General features: G+C 62.4%; 2 non-coding genes across 2 annotated transcripts; both read left to right on the top strand.

Moving 5' to 3' along the window:
* The first annotated feature begins 1,750 nt into the window (after positions 1-1,750).
* On the top strand, positions 1,751-3,565 carry LOC136441062 (small subunit ribosomal RNA). Its single transcript, XR_010756782.1, has one exon. It is a non-coding gene; the product is annotated as a small subunit ribosomal RNA (ribosomal RNA).
* Positions 3,566-4,468: 903 nt separating this feature from the next.
* Positions 4,469-4,622, top strand: LOC136441133 (5.8S ribosomal RNA). The gene has a single exon (XR_010756849.1). It is a non-coding gene; the product is annotated as a 5.8S ribosomal RNA (ribosomal RNA).
* The last annotated feature ends 378 nt before the right edge of the window (positions 4,623-5,000 follow it).

Genomic DNA, 5,000 nt, shown 5'->3' with positions numbered 1-5,000 from the left:
TGGAGAAAGCCCGTTAAGACCTTCGGTCGCTGACTCCGATCCTTGGAGAAAGCCCGTTAAGACCTTCGGTCGCTGACTCCGATCCTTGGAGAAAGCCCGTTAAGACCTTCGGTCGCTGACTCCGATCTTTGGAGAAAGCCCGTAAAGACCTTCGGTCGCTGACTCCGATCCTGCGAGAAAGCCCGTTAAGACCTTCGGTCGCTGACTCCGATCCTTGGAGAAAGCCCGTTAAGACCTTCGGTCGCTGACTCCGATCCTTGGAGAAAGCCCGTCAAGACCTTCCGTCGCTGACTCCGATCTTTGGAGAAAGCCCGCAAGAGCTTTGGTGACTCACTCCGATTTCGCGAGAAGGGCCGCAAGAGCTGCGGGGACTCACTCCGATCCTGTGACAAAGCCCGACTCTTCAGGTCGCTCCTATGTAGCCCACCATCTCTTAAGCATTGGCGGCCGGGTCGGCCGGCGCTGACGGCCGAAGGAAGCCGCCGGGCGGACCGCGTTTGGTGTTTCCCCGCTCCCGAGGCCGCCTGCTACACGACGGCATGCGACTTTCCGGCCTGCCCCGACTTTCGGATTTCGCCAGGGTGTCTGACCAAGGTGTAGGTCGCCGATCCTACCTTGAGAGGAGTGGTCGTTTTTTGACTAGGCAACTCTTCCAGAGCCCGTAGCGGACGGCGGCTGGGGGCCAGCGGGTCCGGGAGGGTGCGGACGGGGCCGGCGCGGCACGGGCCAGACCCCTGCGTGGAGAAAAGACGGGGGTCGTCCGGTGACTTTGCCCCGTCGGCCGGCTCCATCGGACTTGGCACCGGGCGCCTGGGCGGGTGTCGGCGGGGGGAGTGAGCGCCCCCGCCCCGCCCGACTCCGACCGCCCCGGAGGCGCCCCGGGCCCGCCGGGCGAGCGAGCAGGGTCCGTCCGGTGTGGGGCGGGGCCCGGGGAGGCGGGGGTGGAGCGGGCGGCCGAGCAACGGGGTCGACCGGGACGGGTCTCCCCCGGCCGGCGGGGGCCGGTCTCCCCGTTGCCCCCGAAGCCCTACCCCGTGGCCGACTTGCGGTGGTTTTTCAAAAAAGTGCTCTGTAGGGTGTCTGACCATGTCGTGGGTCGCTCAACCTACCTTGAGAGAGTGGTCGTTTTTTGACTAGCTCGGGAATCGACGGCGAGCAATCGCACACTCTCTCGCCAGTCGTTTTGCTACCCCGCCGACCAGGCTGCCACTCCCCGCGAGGGCAGCCGGAGGTCGACAACCGGCTTGGAAGGCGCCCGCTCCTCCGCTCCTGCGGGCGAGGACGGCGTGCCGACGGGCGTCCGGAACCAGCGCCGGGGCAGGCCCTCCGCGGAGGGCAGCCCGGGTCCCGCCGCTGCGGCGGCGGACCCAACGGCGACGGCTCGCCCCTTCCGTCTGCGTGCGAGTACGCCTTGCGGACTCGGCGGTTCGAGACCCGGCCGTCCGCCTTGCCGGCGGACGCGTCCGGTCGTGAGAGTGCGGGACCGTTCCTGACGGGACGGCTCGGGCGTTGAAGGGAAGCAACGGTCAGGTGTGGCCGGGAGTTCTGCGCTCAGGCTCCCGAGGGTTCGCGGCCATCTCCACGGCGCGTTCCCACCTCACGGCAGCGACGGACTCGGCGGCGCTCGGCGCTCCGGTCGAGCGGGACCGTGTGGCGGCGGCGGCAGTTGCGGGTCTTCCCCGCGCTGCCCCGCGGCCGCGGCGGTCCTCTCCCGGCGGCGACCGCTCTTTCGCCGCCTCGGCGTCCTCGCTACCTGGTTGATCCTGCCAGTAGTCATATGCTTGTCTCAAAGATTAAGCCATGCACGTGCAAGTTTAAACTGTCCCAGTGAAACTGCGAATGGCTCATTAAATCAGTTATGGTTCCTTTGATCGTCACATCCTACATGGATAACTGTGGTAATTCTAGAGCTAATACATGCGGAAGAAGCGCCGACCTCACGGTCTGGCGTGCATTTATCAGACCAAGACCGACCGGGTTCGCCCCGGTCCCTTTGGTGACTCTGGATAACCCAGCCGATCGCACGGTCTTCGCACCGGCGACAGATCATTCGAATGTCTGCCCTATCAACTTTCGATGGTAGGTTCTGTGCCTACCATGGTGGCAACGGGTGACGGGGAATCAGGGTTCGGTTCCGGAGAGGGAGCCTGAGAAACGGCTACCACATCCAAGGAAGGCAGCAGGCGCGCAAATTACCCACTCCCGACTCGGGGAGGTAGTGACGAAAAATAACAATACGGGACTCTTTCGAGGCCCCGTAATTGGAATGGGTACACTTTAAATCCTTTAACGAGGATCTATTGGAGGGCAAGTCTGGTGCCAGCAGCCGCGGTAATTCCAGCTCCAATAGCGTATATTAAAGTTGTTGCGGTTAAAAAGCTCGTAGTTGGATCTTGGGACCGGGCTTGCGGTCCGCCGCGAGGCGTGTCACTGCTCGTCCCGGCCCTCCCCGCCGGATTCTCCTTGGTGCTCTTAACTGAGTGCCTCGGGGTGCCGGAGCGTTTACTTTGAAAAAATTAGAGTGTTCAAAGCAGGCCTGGCGCCTGAATAGTGGTGCATGGAATAATGGAATAGGACCTCGGTTCTATTTCGTTGGTTTTCGGAACGTGAGGTAATGATCAAGAGGGACGGACGGGGGCATTCGTATTGCGGCGGGAGAGGTGAAATTCTTGGATCGCCGCAAGACGAACCACTGCGAAAGCATTTGCCAAGAATGTTTTCATTGATCAAGAACGAAAGTTTGTGGGCGCGAAGGCGATCAGATACCGCCCTAGTCACAACCATAAACGATGCCAACCAGCGATCCGCCGGCGTTACTTCGATGACCCGATGGGCAGCTCCCGGGAAACCTGAGTTTTCGGGTTCCGGGGGAAGTATGGTTGCAAAGCTGGAACTTAAAGGAATTGACGGAAGGGCACCACCAGGAGTGGAGCCTGCGGCTTAATTTGACTCAACACGGGGAAACTCACCCGGCCCGGACACAGTAAGGATTGACAGATTGAGAGCTCTTTCTTGATTCTGTGGGTGGTGGTGCATGGCCGTTCTTAGTTGGTGGAGCGATTTGTCTGGCTAATCCCGATAACGAACGAGACTCTGGCATGCTAACTAGTTCGGCGATCCCGCGCGATCGGCCGCAACTTCTTAGAGGGACAGCCGGCAGTAAGCCGGACGAGATGGAGCAATAACAGGTCTGTGATGCCCTTAGATGTCCGGGGCCGCACGCGCGCTACAATGAAGGCATCAGCGAGTCTTTCGCCTTCGCCGAAAGGTGCGGGTAACCTGCTGAACCGCCTTCGTGCTAGGGATCGGGGATTGCAATTATCTCCCATGAACGAGGAATTCCCAGTAGATGCGTGTCATCAGCGCGCGTTGATTACGTCCCTGCCCTTTGTACACACCGCCCGTCGCTACTACCGATTGAATGGTTTAGTGAGGCCAGTCGATCGGCCCCTCTCGGGCCGGCAACGGTCTGGAGGAGCGCCGAGAAGCCGATCAAACTTGACCATTTAGAGGAAGTAAAAGTCGTAACAAGGTTTCCGTAGGTGAACCTGCGGAAGGATCATTACCGAAACGAAGAAGCGAGGCGCTCGCGTCGTCGACTTCACACCAAACTCGTGGCAAGGAGCGGGCTCTGGTGCCCCCGGCCTCCCGCTCCGACCCTCACTCTTCCTTACCGCCTCGACAAGGTGGCGCTCCGACGGTTGCTCTCGCGCCAATCGCTCCTCCTTCGCGGAGGAGCGCGGGCGGGAGAGCCAGGAGCGCCCATGCCGACCCGCTTGGCGGCGGGACCCGGCAGCCCCCTTGGAACGTTGGTCGGGCGCCTTCAGTGTGAGCCCGTCGTTCCCTATACCCTGCTAAACCAGCGAGCCGCCCCGAGTAGCCTGGTCGAGGACTGAGTCAGGTCCTCCCGGCGAAAAGTCTTGGGCGGGCGAGCGCAAGTGGGGGCACCTATATCCTGGCGGAGGGGCGTCGCGTCGTGGGTTTGCGCGGAATGGGGTTGAGTTGCTAGTCTCACGGCGGGGCCTAGGTGAGACGGCTCCTCCCCGGCACCCCGGCGCGGCGTTTCGGTCTCTGACTCGATGCAATCCATCTTGCGGACGAGTGACCTGTCCTTAAGCGTCGGACTTCGAGCGGGCGTCCCGCGGTCCAAGGCCTCCTTTGGGCAGAGGGGAGGACTGCTCTCGGTCGCCGCCGGCCAGCCACCGGCGGTCTCGACCGACTGCTCCACTCCCCGAGGTCTTCAAGAGAAGGGCGGGCGCAATCGACCCCTCGGCTCTAATTTCCCGGCCGGGTTTTGTCGAGGGGGCGCAGCGGTCTTCGCGGCGGGTCCCGGTTCGCGGAGCGACCCCCAGCCCTTCCGCTCGTTCGCCGTCCTTCACTTCCGAAGGGCGCCTTCTTCCCGTCTCTGAAAACGACGGTGCCGAGAGGCAAAGACAAGCTTTCGATGCGAACGAAAAAGAAAAACGACAACTCTTAGCGGTGGATCACTCGGCTCGTGTGTCGATGAAGAACGCAGCCAGCTGCGAGAAGTAATGTGAATTGCAGGACACATTGATCATCGACTCTTCGAACGCACTCTGCGGCCCCGGGTCCGTCCCGGGGCCACGTCTGGCTGAGGGTCGGTTTTACCTTCAATCGCGTCGCGCCGCTCCATCTCTCATCTCGCCCTCGGGCGCAGAGAAAGAGACTGCGGTCGCGGCGCGCGGCTGGGGGTCTCTGTCGAAGCTGGCGGCTTTACACGGCGATCGGTAGAAGCTTCGTCCCCCGAAGGACAGATTTTCACAGTTCCCTCCGGCGGAGACGCTCGCGTCCAAACCCGATTTGCTTCTCGGGCTGGCGGCGCCTCGCTCGGGCGGACCGCGGGGAGTTTCCTCCTCGCGACCCCGACCCGGCTTGGCGCATCCCCGCCGTCCGAATCGCAACCCGGACAATCGAGCTGATCTCTCCCCGGCGAGCGAGACTGCGAAGGGCGTCGGCAGGCGGCGAGCCCGTCCGTTTGC

This window comes from Branchiostoma lanceolatum, chromosome 8 (assembly GCF_035083965.1).
Source record: "Branchiostoma lanceolatum isolate klBraLanc5 chromosome 8, klBraLanc5.hap2, whole genome shotgun sequence".
In the NCBI taxonomy this organism is placed as follows: Eukaryota; Metazoa; Chordata; class Leptocardii; order Amphioxiformes; family Branchiostomatidae; genus Branchiostoma; species Branchiostoma lanceolatum.
The sequence above is the reverse complement of the archived record's forward strand: the minus strand, read 5'-3'. Positions and strand labels throughout refer to the sequence as shown.